Raw genomic sequence first — 11,267 nt, 5'->3', positions numbered from 1 at the left:
GGTTAGCTGCTGACGGGCTGGGTGCCATAAGCTCTTCCACATCTGCAAGGCAGTCAACAAAAGACTTTGGAGGAGGACAGGGACTTCCCTACAAACCCCCTGCATCTCCATGGGGCTGGCGCCAAAATCAACGCTCCTTGCGCCAAGCATGGCTCGTGTTTATCTGGCTCATTATCCTGTTGACTTTCTCAGGCGGCTCCCGGCAGCTGTGTGGGCCCCAGGTGCTTCCCGCCTCGGCCGCGATCCTCAGACAAGGCTTTTCCTGGAAACGCGCTGGGGGGACTTCCTTCACTGCCCGGGGAAGGCAGATGCAAGCCCGCCACAGCCTGACAAGGAAGGGAAAGTTGCCATCCCCTGCTTCCCAGAGGTCACAGGACACTTTACCACCCCCAGCAGGGCTCTCGGTAAATGAGACTCCAAGAGGGCTCTATGACGCGATCACACGTGCGCACACACACACACACACACACACGCACACACAGAGCCGATCAGCCGCCAACCACCTGTCATCGGTCAGTTCCTCCAGGCTGGAAAACATTGGTTTCTGAAAAGCAAACTTAAGCGTCCTGAAATTCATTTTTTTTTTTTTTTTTGAAGATTAGCCCTGAGCTAACTGCTGCCAATCCTCCTTTTTTTTTTTTTTTTTGCTGAGGAAGACTGGCTCTGAGCTCACATCCGTGCTCATCTTCCTCTGCTTTATATGTGGGACGCCTACCACAGCATGGCTTTTGCCAAGCAGTGCCATGTCTGCACCCAGGATCTGAACCGGCGAACCCCGGGCCGGGCCGCCAAAGTGGAACGTGCAAACTTAACCGCTCCACCACCGGGCCAGGCCCTCAAATTCTAAGACCCAACCTCTCTGAGCACAACCTTTTAACCCTTAGTTTGCACACAATTATAACCCACCTTGTTCTCTGTTTTCCCAGGTTCCAGAGGCTGAGCCAAATGACAATAATTAATAATGAGTGATATGGGGCCGGCCGGCATGGTGGCACAGCGGTTAAGTGCGCATGTTTCACTTCAGCGGCCGGGAGTTTGCGTGTCATGGGGTGGAATGCACCCTGCGTGGCACACAGTTCCAACCAATTCCTCCCAAAAACCATGAGCACACAGGACCAGGGGGTGTCAGGGGGAGCCCCCAGCTCAAACACTCCCAAGTCGCTCCTGGGACCCCTTTATTTTATTGTCTTCCCAGCACTTATGATCACCTGGTGATATGTTATTTCTCTAGAATGTCCACTCCACCAATGCTGGAAATTTTCTTTGATGCGGTATCTGCATCGCCTGGCTCAGAGCGAGGTCTCCATGCACGTGAACAGAAGAGGTCATTATTACTATTATTTTGGCAAGACAAATGGGATCGCCCACGCATCCCCCCTACAGCCCTGTGACCCCCCCCACCCGCCGACTCTCCAAGGATCAAACGGGCACTGTCGCCACCTGCTGACCAAGGGCAGCACAGCCGCCGTGGCCGGTTTCAGGCGGATGAGCAGCAGGTTATCAGACCACTTCCCAGACACCGACACCCACCGGCCTCCCCCTCCGCAAGGCCAGAGGGGTCCAGGTCGCTGAGCGAGGCAGGGGTGGTGCATCAGCAACGGGTCTGCAAGCGGGGCACCCCCAGCAGCGGCACCTGGGGTCCTTTAGAAATGCAGATTCTTGAGCCCCACCCTAGACCTGCCGAATCAGAAACTTGGGCCTGGGCCCAGCCATCTGTGCTTCGGTGCCCTCCCCCAACCCCCGGCCCTCGGGGGGGATTCCGGGGCAGCTCAAGTTTGAGAAGCGGCACTGAGCAGCAGTTCTCAAGCCTAATGACTTTGCAATGTCAGGGGACATCTGTGGTTGTCACCGCTGGGGATGCTCCTGGCATCGAGTGGGTGGGGGCCAGGGATGCTGTGCAACACCCCACAGCGCCCAGGACGGCCCCCCACAACCACGAATCGTCCACCTCAAACGTCAGTCGTGCCGAGGCCGAGAAATCCTGCCCCAGAGCCAAGCAGGTACACTAATCATCGTGGGGGACCTTGGGCACGGGTCTTGGAGCTCCGAACCTCAGTTTCCCCACCTGTAAGCTGGGAACGATGACAGGACCTAGTCACCTAAGGTTGTTGCAAAAACCCGGACGAGTGACGTCAAGGAAGGACCCAGCCCCCGATCTGGGGGAACCTATGGGGCAGCAGACCCCTCCCCTGAAAACGGAGGCCCCTCCCGGACTTGGGGAGATCTAATCAGGGAAGTGAGGGCCCTTCTGCAGGAGAAGGCTGTGCCCCTATGTCAGGGGCTGGGGGAGCCCTCTTGTCCTCCTGTCCCCCTGCTCGGTCCTTCAGGTCCCAAAGACGGCCGGGTCTCTACCGCGAGCTGCGGGGAGCCACGCGCGACGTCCCGCCTCCGCTCGGAAAGAGCGCTTTCTATTGGCCCCGGGGCAGGGCGGCGAGGTGCTATTGGCCGAGAGGCGTGTCGCGGGGAGTGATGGACGGGCCGAGGGCGGGGCCTCCGGGGCCCTGCGAGTCTTAGGTTTCGCTCTGGTCCACGCCGTCCGGAGGGAGGATGCGCGGCGCGCGGAATCCCCCGCCCGCAATTCCGGGGTGAGGGACCGCGGTGGCCTCTCTTTTCCTTTCTCAGATGGGGAAACCGAGTCTCAGCCTCCTGTTATTTCCTCCACCGTGGATTTTTTTCACATTAATTTTGATTTTTAAATATATGGCAATAAAATAGTTTTTACCTCCATCACCGAGTTTTTTGGGCGCCCTCTTGAGTTTGGAGCCTAAGGCGAGTGTCTCACTCTCCTGACACGACTCCCAGTTCTGCAGAGAAGGGTGGAAGCAAGCGAGACCTGTGGGTCTGCAGCGGCATCTTTGGGCTTCCCTGCTGGGGTCCAGTCATTACTCCCAGATCTGATCTCCAGGGGACCGGTGGGGGGTCCTGGCTCCTCCTTTGGCCTGAGCTCCTCCTTAAAAGTTGATTAATTATGCACAATCATTCAGTTTTGTAACATCTGTATTGAGATATAATTCGCACACTACACAATTCACCCATTTACACTGTCCAGTTCAACGGTTTTTCATACATTCATAGAGTTGTGCAACCTTCACCCCAATCTATTTTAGAGCATTTTCAATACCATAAAAAGAAACCCCACACCCAACAGCAGTCACTCCTCATTCTTCCTCCCCAGCCGCTGGCACCCACGAGCCCGCTCTCTATCTGTGGATCTGCCTGTTCTGGATGTTTCACATCAATGGGATCACATGCCGTGTGTCCTTCTGTGTCTGCTTCTCTTCCTGAGCGTCGTGTGTTCAAGATCCATCCATATTGTGCCGTGTGTCCATGCTTCACTCCTTTTCATGGCTGAATAATATTCCAGGGCACGGCTGGACCACATTTGTTTATTCACTCACCCATTGATGGACATTTGCGTTTTCCACTTCTTAGCGATTATGAACAATGCTGCTGTGAACAGGTATGCATGAGTTTTTAGTCGGACATATGTTTTCATTTCTTCTGGGTTTATCCCTGGGGGCAGAATTACTGGATCACCTGGTAACCTGAGACCCATCAGACTGTTTTCCACTGCGGCTGCCCCATTTCCACTCCCGCCCACCGAGAGCGAGGGTTCTGGTTCTCCACACCCTCGCCAACACTTGCTGTTATCTATCTTCTGGAATACTGTTGTCCTAAGGTGGGGCGTGCCATCTCACTGTGCCTTTGGTTTGCATTTTCCTGGTGGCTCTGGATGGTGAGGAGACAGTAATTATTGAATGCTTACTGTCTGCCTGGGCCCTGCACGCAGAGCTCTGGACAACAGACTTGGTCCCTGCTCCTGCAGAGCTCATGAACAGGAGACGGATGGTAACCGGGTAAGATAAAACACTGCTGAGATCTTCCCAATAGAGCAAGTGCTCCACGGGATGCTGAACGCAGATGTTGCCTTCATAGTGACCAAGTGGCTGTGGTCCCTGGAGCGGTCAGGAAAGACATCTCCGAAGCGGTGACACTTCCCCTGAGCCCTGATCATAAGTTTTCTGTGGGAAGAGCATTCCAGGCAGAGGGAACAGCCCATGCAAAGGCCCTGAGGCAGGAGTTGGCTTGGCATGTTCGAGCCAGGAAGATCCCGCAGCCTGAAATTTGGTGAACACAGGGGCGCGTGGAGATGAAGCCGTGAGAGCCAGAGAGCCCGGCTGCTTCAGAAAACCATTTGGCAGTTTTGACTAAAGCTAAGCTCATGTATATTCTATGACCCGGCAAATGGATGAGTGTCTGTCGTGGACTGGATTGTGTCCTCCAAACTTCATGCACTGAAACCCTAACGCCTAGGACCTCAGGATGTGACTGTATTTGGAGACAGGGCCTTTGAAGGGGTAGCTAAGGTAAAATGAGGTCATTAGGGTGGGCCCTCATCCAGTTTGACAGGGGTCCTTATGAGAAGAGGAGATGAGGACACAGACACGCGCAGAGGGCACGCCGAGGAGAGAGGCCTCAGAAGAAACCAGCCCTGAGGACACCTTGGTCTCGGACTTCCAGCTTCCCTCGCTGGGAGACGATCCACGTCTCTCGTTTAAGCCCTCGGTCTGTGGTACTGTGTGATGGCAGCCTGAGCAAATTAATACAGGGCCCAATAAAATGTGTTCACATCCAGCGAAAGATTTGTATGAATGTTCATAGCAGCTTTGTTCATAATAACCCCAAACTGGAAACAACCCAAGTGTCCATCTGTAAGTGAACGGGTCAAGAAGTTGCAGTCCATTGATACAACGGAATACTACGCAGCAACGAAAAAGGTGAGTGACTGTGCCACCCTACCCCCCGGCTGCACTTCTTGGACATGATGCTGAGTGGGAAGTAGCCAGCACAAAGGGAACACACCACAGGACTCTGTTTAGAGAAAGTATGAAATTGGGCAAAACGAATCAATGGTGATGAAAGTCAACCAGTGGTGACCTCTGGGAGGGGAGAGACGCGGACAGGGCAGGAGGAGGCCTCTGCGGCAAAGGAGGCTGGAAGTAGGTGATGGTGCTCAGGGTTGTATATATATGTGTGCAATTTTTTTATAGACTATTTTGTTTTTGAGAAGTTTTAGGTTCATAGCGAAATTGAGCAGAAGGTACAGAAATTTCTCACTGACCCCTTTCCCCAAAGCACGCACAGCCTCCCCTCTGATCAACATCCCCCACCAGAGTGGACATTTATTGCGAGGATGAACCTACGTGGACACGTCGTACTCACCCAGACCCCGCAGTTGACAGTGGGGTTCACTCCTGGTTTTGTACTTTCCATGGGTTTGGACAACGCGTGATGTCATGTGTCCACCATCATAGTGTGATACAGAGTGGGGTCACTGGGTCACTGCCCTAAAAACTTCCGTGCTCCGCCAACGCCTCCTCCACAACCCCGGCAAGCACAGATCTTTTTCCCGTCTCCATAGTTTAGCCTGCCCACGGGCACTTCAATGCAGCCACGCGCTTAAGACTTGTGCACGTCACGGTGTGTAAGTCCTGTCTTCATCTTTTTTTTCTTTTTTGAGGAAGATTAGCCCTGAGCTAACATCTGCCGCCAATCCTCTTCTTTTTGCTGAGGAAGACTGGCCCTGAGCTAACATCTGTGCCCATCTTCCTCCACTTTATATGTGGGACGCTTACCACAGCATGCTTGCCAAGCGGTGACATGTCCACACCCGGGATCCGAACCGGAGAACCCTAGGCCACCGAAGCGGAACGTGCGCACTTAACCGCTGCGCTACCAGGCCGGTCCCACGTCTTCATCTTTTACACATTATTTCTGGTGTATCTATGAGGGGGTTTCCAGACGAGGTCAGCCTTTGGGTCGGTGGTCTCAGTAAAGCAGACGGCCCTCCCCAAAGTGGGTGGGTATCATCCCATCCATTGTGGACCTGAATAGAAAAAAAAGGCAAAGGAAGGGAGGATTTGTCCCCTCTGCCTGACCGCTGGCGCCGGGCCATCCATCATCTCCCGTCCTCGGACTCGGCCTTACAGCGTCGGCCCTCCTGGGTCTCCAGCCTGCAGACGGCAGATCCTGGGACCTCTCAGGCTCCGTAATCATGTGAGCCAAATGCTCGCAATAAATCTCTTTCTGTATATCTGTCTTTACACCCTTATAGATCCTCTAGGCTCTGTTTCTCTGGAGAGCCCCGACTAATGCAAGCTCCCAGGAGGGTCTTCCCGGCACCCCTTTCTTTGCTTCAAAATCCCATTGCTTCCTGGGGTAGGGCAGGTGGGGAGGTGGGTGCTGGGCCTGGCTGGGTAGCCAGAAGGAGGGGCTGGGGGCTGCTCTGGAAAGTCCCGGGGCCTCCTGGCTCTGTCCTCCAGTCCCCCTCCCTGCCCCCACCTGATCAGCTGGGCCGCCGTGCTATTTTAAGATGCTCCCCACCCCCCCTTCCTTCCTTGCCGTGTCAGGAGCCCACTTCCTGATTGGGTCTCAGTCTTCCCCCTCGGGGTGGGGCAAAGACAGATTCGCCTGTTGGGGTGTTTCTCTACCAGCCCCAGGTGCCCAGCCCCCAATTTGGGCCTCCCTGCCCCTTCCTCAAACCAGGACTGGCCACATAATGTGCAGATCCCCATTCAAAATGAAAGTACGGGGCCCCTCGTTCAAACATGATTAGGAATTTCAAGACGGTGGCCACAGAGCAGTAAGTCATGCTCGGGGCCCTTCTGAGCTGGGGCCCTGAGGCTGGCCCGGTGTTGCACTCTGCTTCGGCGACCTGGGGTTTGGATCCCGGGCATGGACCTACACACTGCTCATCGAGCCATGCTGTGGCAGCGTCCCACATACAAAATAGAGGAAGATGGGCACAGGTGTTAGCTCAGGGCCAATCTTCCTCAAGCAAAAAGAGGAAGATGGGCAACAGGTGTTAGCTCAGGACCAATCTTCCTCATAAAAAAATCCCCAAAACAAAAAACACCGAGCTGGGTCCCTGGGTGTGTGCGCAGGTCTCAGCCCAGGAAGCTGGCACTGCCCTAAGCTTGGAGCCCTGCCCCCTGCCTTGTCGTTTCATACACTTGTGCTTATTTATTTTATTGTGGTAAAATACACATAATGTAAAACTCAAAATCCTCACCATTTTTCAGGGCACAGCTCAACGACATGAAGCACATTCACATTGCTGTGCAACCATCCCCTCCATCCGTCTCCAGAACTTTCTATCTCCCCAAACGGAAGCTCTGTCCCCAGGAAACACTGACTCCCACCCCTCCCCCAGCCCCTGGCCCCCCATCCACTTTCTGTCTCTGTGGATGTGGCTCCTCTGGGGACCTCCTGTGAGTGGACCACACAGTGTGTGTCCCTCTGTGTCTGGCTCACGTCCCTGAGCATCACATCCTCCAGGTCCCTCCACGTGGGAGCAGGTGTCAGGATCTCCTTCCTTTTCAAGGCTGCATAATATTCCCTTGTCTGAATGGAACATGCTGTGTTTATCCAGTCATTCGCCTATGGACACACCTTTTGGCTATTGTGAATAATGCTGCTGTGCACATTTATGTACAAGTACCTATTTAAGGCCCTGCTGTCAATTCTTTTGGGCCTATACAGAGATAGAGAGACGCATCAGCATTAATTTTTAATAGCCAGTCTTCTTTTCACCGTCTAGTTTTATTTCAGCTTCTGGCTGATCATAACAGTGAAACACACCCTTTGCCAAGTAAAACTATCACTAAGTCAGAAAACACATCAAAGCGTGAAGGGAGAAAAATCACCCATAGTCTCACCTGCCAGGTCACTTCCCGTTCCTGTTGTGGCGTGTTTTTATCAGCGGGGGGACCAATGATCGCTTTGTTTCCCAGACGCAGCTTTCTGAACCTTCTCATTAGAATTCTCTGCTTCCAGGAACCTTCCCCGAAGGTCCCCGTCCAGGAGGGTGAAACACCCCATGTGCATTGCTGTGGCTGGAAGCAACCTACGTGCCCATCAAGAGGGGACTGAATGTACATGAGGTGGGCCAGCCCTGGGGGTTGCATGGGAGGATCACAAGACGGGCCGAGGCAGAAGAAGTGAGCATCTGTGCAGTTTTATTGAAACCCGCTGTGTGTGTTAAAAAAAAAAAAAAACAGTGAAAAAGTCAGGGTGATCTCTTTGTACCTGCTCACAGGCGCACACGGATGCAAGCTGAATGAATTCTCAGCGCTGAATGAGGAGCTATTGGGAGGATTGGCTGCCTTAGGATGGGGTCACCTGTTTCCTGGGAAGAGGCTTGGGAGAGAGACATTCTGTGCACAGCCTTTTAGACACTTTGTTTGTTTGTTTGTTTTTTGCTGAGGAAGATTGGCCCTGAACTAACATCTATGCCAATCTTCCTCTATTTTGTATGTGGGGTGCTGCCACAGAGTGGCTTGATGGGCGGTGTGCAGGTCTGCAGCCGGGATCTGAGTCTACAAACCTGTGAACACGGGGCCGCTGAAGCAGACCGTGCGAACTTAATGACGACACCACCAGGCCGGCCTCTGGTAGACGCTTTGAATTTTGAACTGTGCAAATATATTTCCTGTGAAAACATAAATAAAAGTAAAACTATTTGAAAAAACAAGACAAAACCAACAGCCTGGTATTGGTCCCTGTACCTCGGGGCCGCATTTTTTTCATCAAGGGTTGACCTTAATCTTTTTATCCAGTCGGCTCTTGCTACACCTTGAAGACGCTTTTGTTTTCACTACTATACGTAACGCCAGGATGGACAGCCACGGACAGAACTTGCTGTTTTCATCTCATATTATTTACTTAGATCCTTAGAGGCGAATTCTTCCCTCCCTCTCCCCTCCCTCCCTCCCTTCTTTCCTCCCTTCCTTCCTTCATCAACATTTCTTGAGCACCTACTGAATGCTAAGCCCTGAGCTGGGCACTGGGGACACACAGGGGACAAAGCTGACACTGACCCCTTTCCTGGTGGAGCTCACCGTCTCGACCTGTGCTGTCTAGAACCTTCCAGGTGACAGACCTGTTCTCCACCTGTGTGTGGCTCTTGAGCACTTGAAATAAGGCCACTGCAATGGAAGAAGTGACATTTAAATGTTCTTGACTGTTCATCAATTCGTTTAGATTTAAATAGCCACCTGGGGCTAGTGGCTTCCGTATTGGACAGGGAGGGGCTGGCATTCCTGGCTCCAGGGTGGAAGCGTTTTTAAAGACCATGGATTCCTGTGGCCAAGTGATTTTTTCCAGACAGGTTGAGTGTCTCAGGTCAGGAATGAAGGAAAATCACAGTGTCGGGATGGCCTGAGGGCGGTGCTGGGAGGTCCCCCAAAGCTCATACAGCTTCCCTCCACCCTAGCAAAAACGCAGGGCCATGGACTGGGGAATTATTCACACTCCATGTGTTACACACCCACAGATTCCTCAGACAGCAGGGGGCAGCCAGGAACATGGTGGACATGAGTCTGGGTCCCTGCTCTGAGGAGCTCATGGGATACAGGGAAGACAGGTGATAAACCAGGAAACAACTCAGTAAAGTGATGGCAGGTGGCAAGTTTTATGATGGAGATAAAGAGGGCAATGGGACTGTGGTGCCCACATTAGGGACTTTGGCTGGGGGTGGTCAGGGAAGGCCCTCTGAGGAGGTGATGTCTGAGTGGACACCTGAAGATGAGGAGGTACTGGCCATGTGTCTCTGGGGGTGGGGCACTCCAGGCAGGAGGCATAGCTTGTGCAAAGGCCCTGGGGTAGGAACAAATCTGGCAAGGCCAGTGTGGCTGAAGCAGAGAGAGCAAGGGAAAATGGGGTGGGAGGTCACCCAGGACCTTTCAGAAGGGGAGGTGGAAGGGGTGGCTGTCCTTCTGAGATCCTGGGAGGTTTACAGCTGTCCCTTTATCTTTTGCAATGTGACATTTGGCTGGGAATTGAGCCTCATCCCTACCTCCTGGGCCCACTCCCCCTTCACCGTGTCTGCCAGTATTCCCCTCGGGGCATGTAGGTCAGGTGGAGCTGGCCTTTCTGGTGCCCTTCCAGCCCAGGGGGAGAGGGGCTGGAGGAAGGAAGGAGACTGCAGAGAAGCTTACCCCGCCCCCCTTCCCTCCGCTCCCAAAGAAGTCACAAAGAAATTGGCAGGAGCCTGGCCTGGTTGTGACCTTTGGACCCCAGGAGAACTTGAGCTGACGCTGGGAGCCTTCAGGGGGGCAGCTGAGGCAGGGGGGCTCCGGGGCACCCCTCGACAGCCCCCTGGCACACAGCTGGGGGAGGTGGCAGCTGAGCCCCGGGCAGGAGGCCAGTGGAAGCCGGCTGGAAACCACCCCTTGGCGGTCTCCATTCCTGAGACTGAGTCCTGTCTTGGCAGCTGACCCAGGAATGGGGGCCCTAGGGGAGGTCTGGCCGGGAAGGCCAGAGCCTCAGGCTTCTCTCTGTAAAGGAAGCTAAGATTAGAGTCCCTGGCAAGGACAGGGGGCTGGGGCTGCCTGCAGCGGGTGGGGGATTTCGAGCTGTAAAATGTGAAAGGTACTTGCCTGGAAGGGCAAGCCTGGCTAACTAATTTACAATCCTGCCTCCAGGCTGGACCCTATTGGCCTCTGCAGTTTTCCTGCCTGTGTCCCTGTCACCTGCTCAGAGACTCACCCTGACACCCTGGCAAAGAGCTTCCCTGGTCATCTTCGGCCACACTCCCATTTTGCTCTTAGCCCTCATCCTCATCCATCTCCTCTCCTTCGTGGTATGATGCTCCGCCTCCCTCCTTGCAGTGTGAGCTGAGCCTGCGGGACCAAGGTGAGGAGCGCCGGGCACTCGCCTCGGGCACAACATTTAAGGGACGGCGGGGCAGGGGGCGGGGGGAACCCAGCTACCAAGATTCATAATACTTAACGCAATATAAAAAAAGCAGAAACGAATGCAAAAGAATCCACGATGAACAAAACATCAAGATTTTAAATAAAGGCAGGATCCGATCCTGCACTTACTTGCACGACCTTGTCCCCCGCCCCTCACCGTCGTCAGGATCCTGGTTCCAGTAAGACTTTTTTTGGTTTTTGGTTTTTTACTAGTGCATTAACATATTCCTTAGGTCGATGACTGAGTTTTTCGGCGCCTCTGTAAATATTGTTTCCGGGGCGAGTGCCTCAGTCGCCTCACCCTAATCCCAGTCCTGGAAGGAGCGAAAGAATAAATGAATGATGCTGTCTCCGCTGAAAACCAAGGCTGGAAACTCGGGCCCCGCCCACTCCGCCAGGGCACGCCCACTAACGCTGGCCACGCCCACCCAACCCCGCCCCTCTGTCCCACCAGCGGATAAAGCCCCGCCCACAATCCTGGCCCCACCAACCACAAATCGACCCTGGTCC

At 53.9% G+C, this 11,267-nt stretch overlaps 1 long non-coding RNA gene across 3 annotated transcripts; it reads right to left on the bottom strand.

Moving 5' to 3' along the window:
• Positions 1 to 1,520: 1,520 nt before the first annotated feature.
• Positions 1,521 to 11,113, bottom strand: LOC139041263 (uncharacterized). Of its 3 annotated transcripts, none has more exons than XR_011496090.1 (4): positions 10,887 to 11,113; positions 8,387 to 8,491; positions 7,719 to 8,031; positions 1,521 to 5,887 (listed from the first exon to the last, which is right to left on the bottom strand). It is a non-coding gene; the product is annotated as an uncharacterized lncRNA (long non-coding RNA). The 3 variants fall into 3 exon arrangements; XR_011496088.1 differs by adding an exon at positions 8,901 to 8,987 and having other exon boundaries at positions 7,719 to 8,491; positions 10,887 to 11,106; XR_011496089.1 differs by having other exon boundaries at positions 7,719 to 8,491; positions 10,887 to 11,106.
• Between the last annotated feature and the right edge of the window lie 154 nt (positions 11,114 to 11,267).

The sequence above is a fragment of the Equus asinus genome, chromosome 20 (genome assembly GCF_041296235.1).
Source record: "Equus asinus isolate D_3611 breed Donkey chromosome 20, EquAss-T2T_v2, whole genome shotgun sequence".
NCBI classification, from domain to species: domain Eukaryota; kingdom Metazoa; phylum Chordata; class Mammalia; order Perissodactyla; family Equidae; genus Equus; species Equus asinus.
This window is presented reverse-complemented; position numbering and strand designations above follow the sequence as displayed.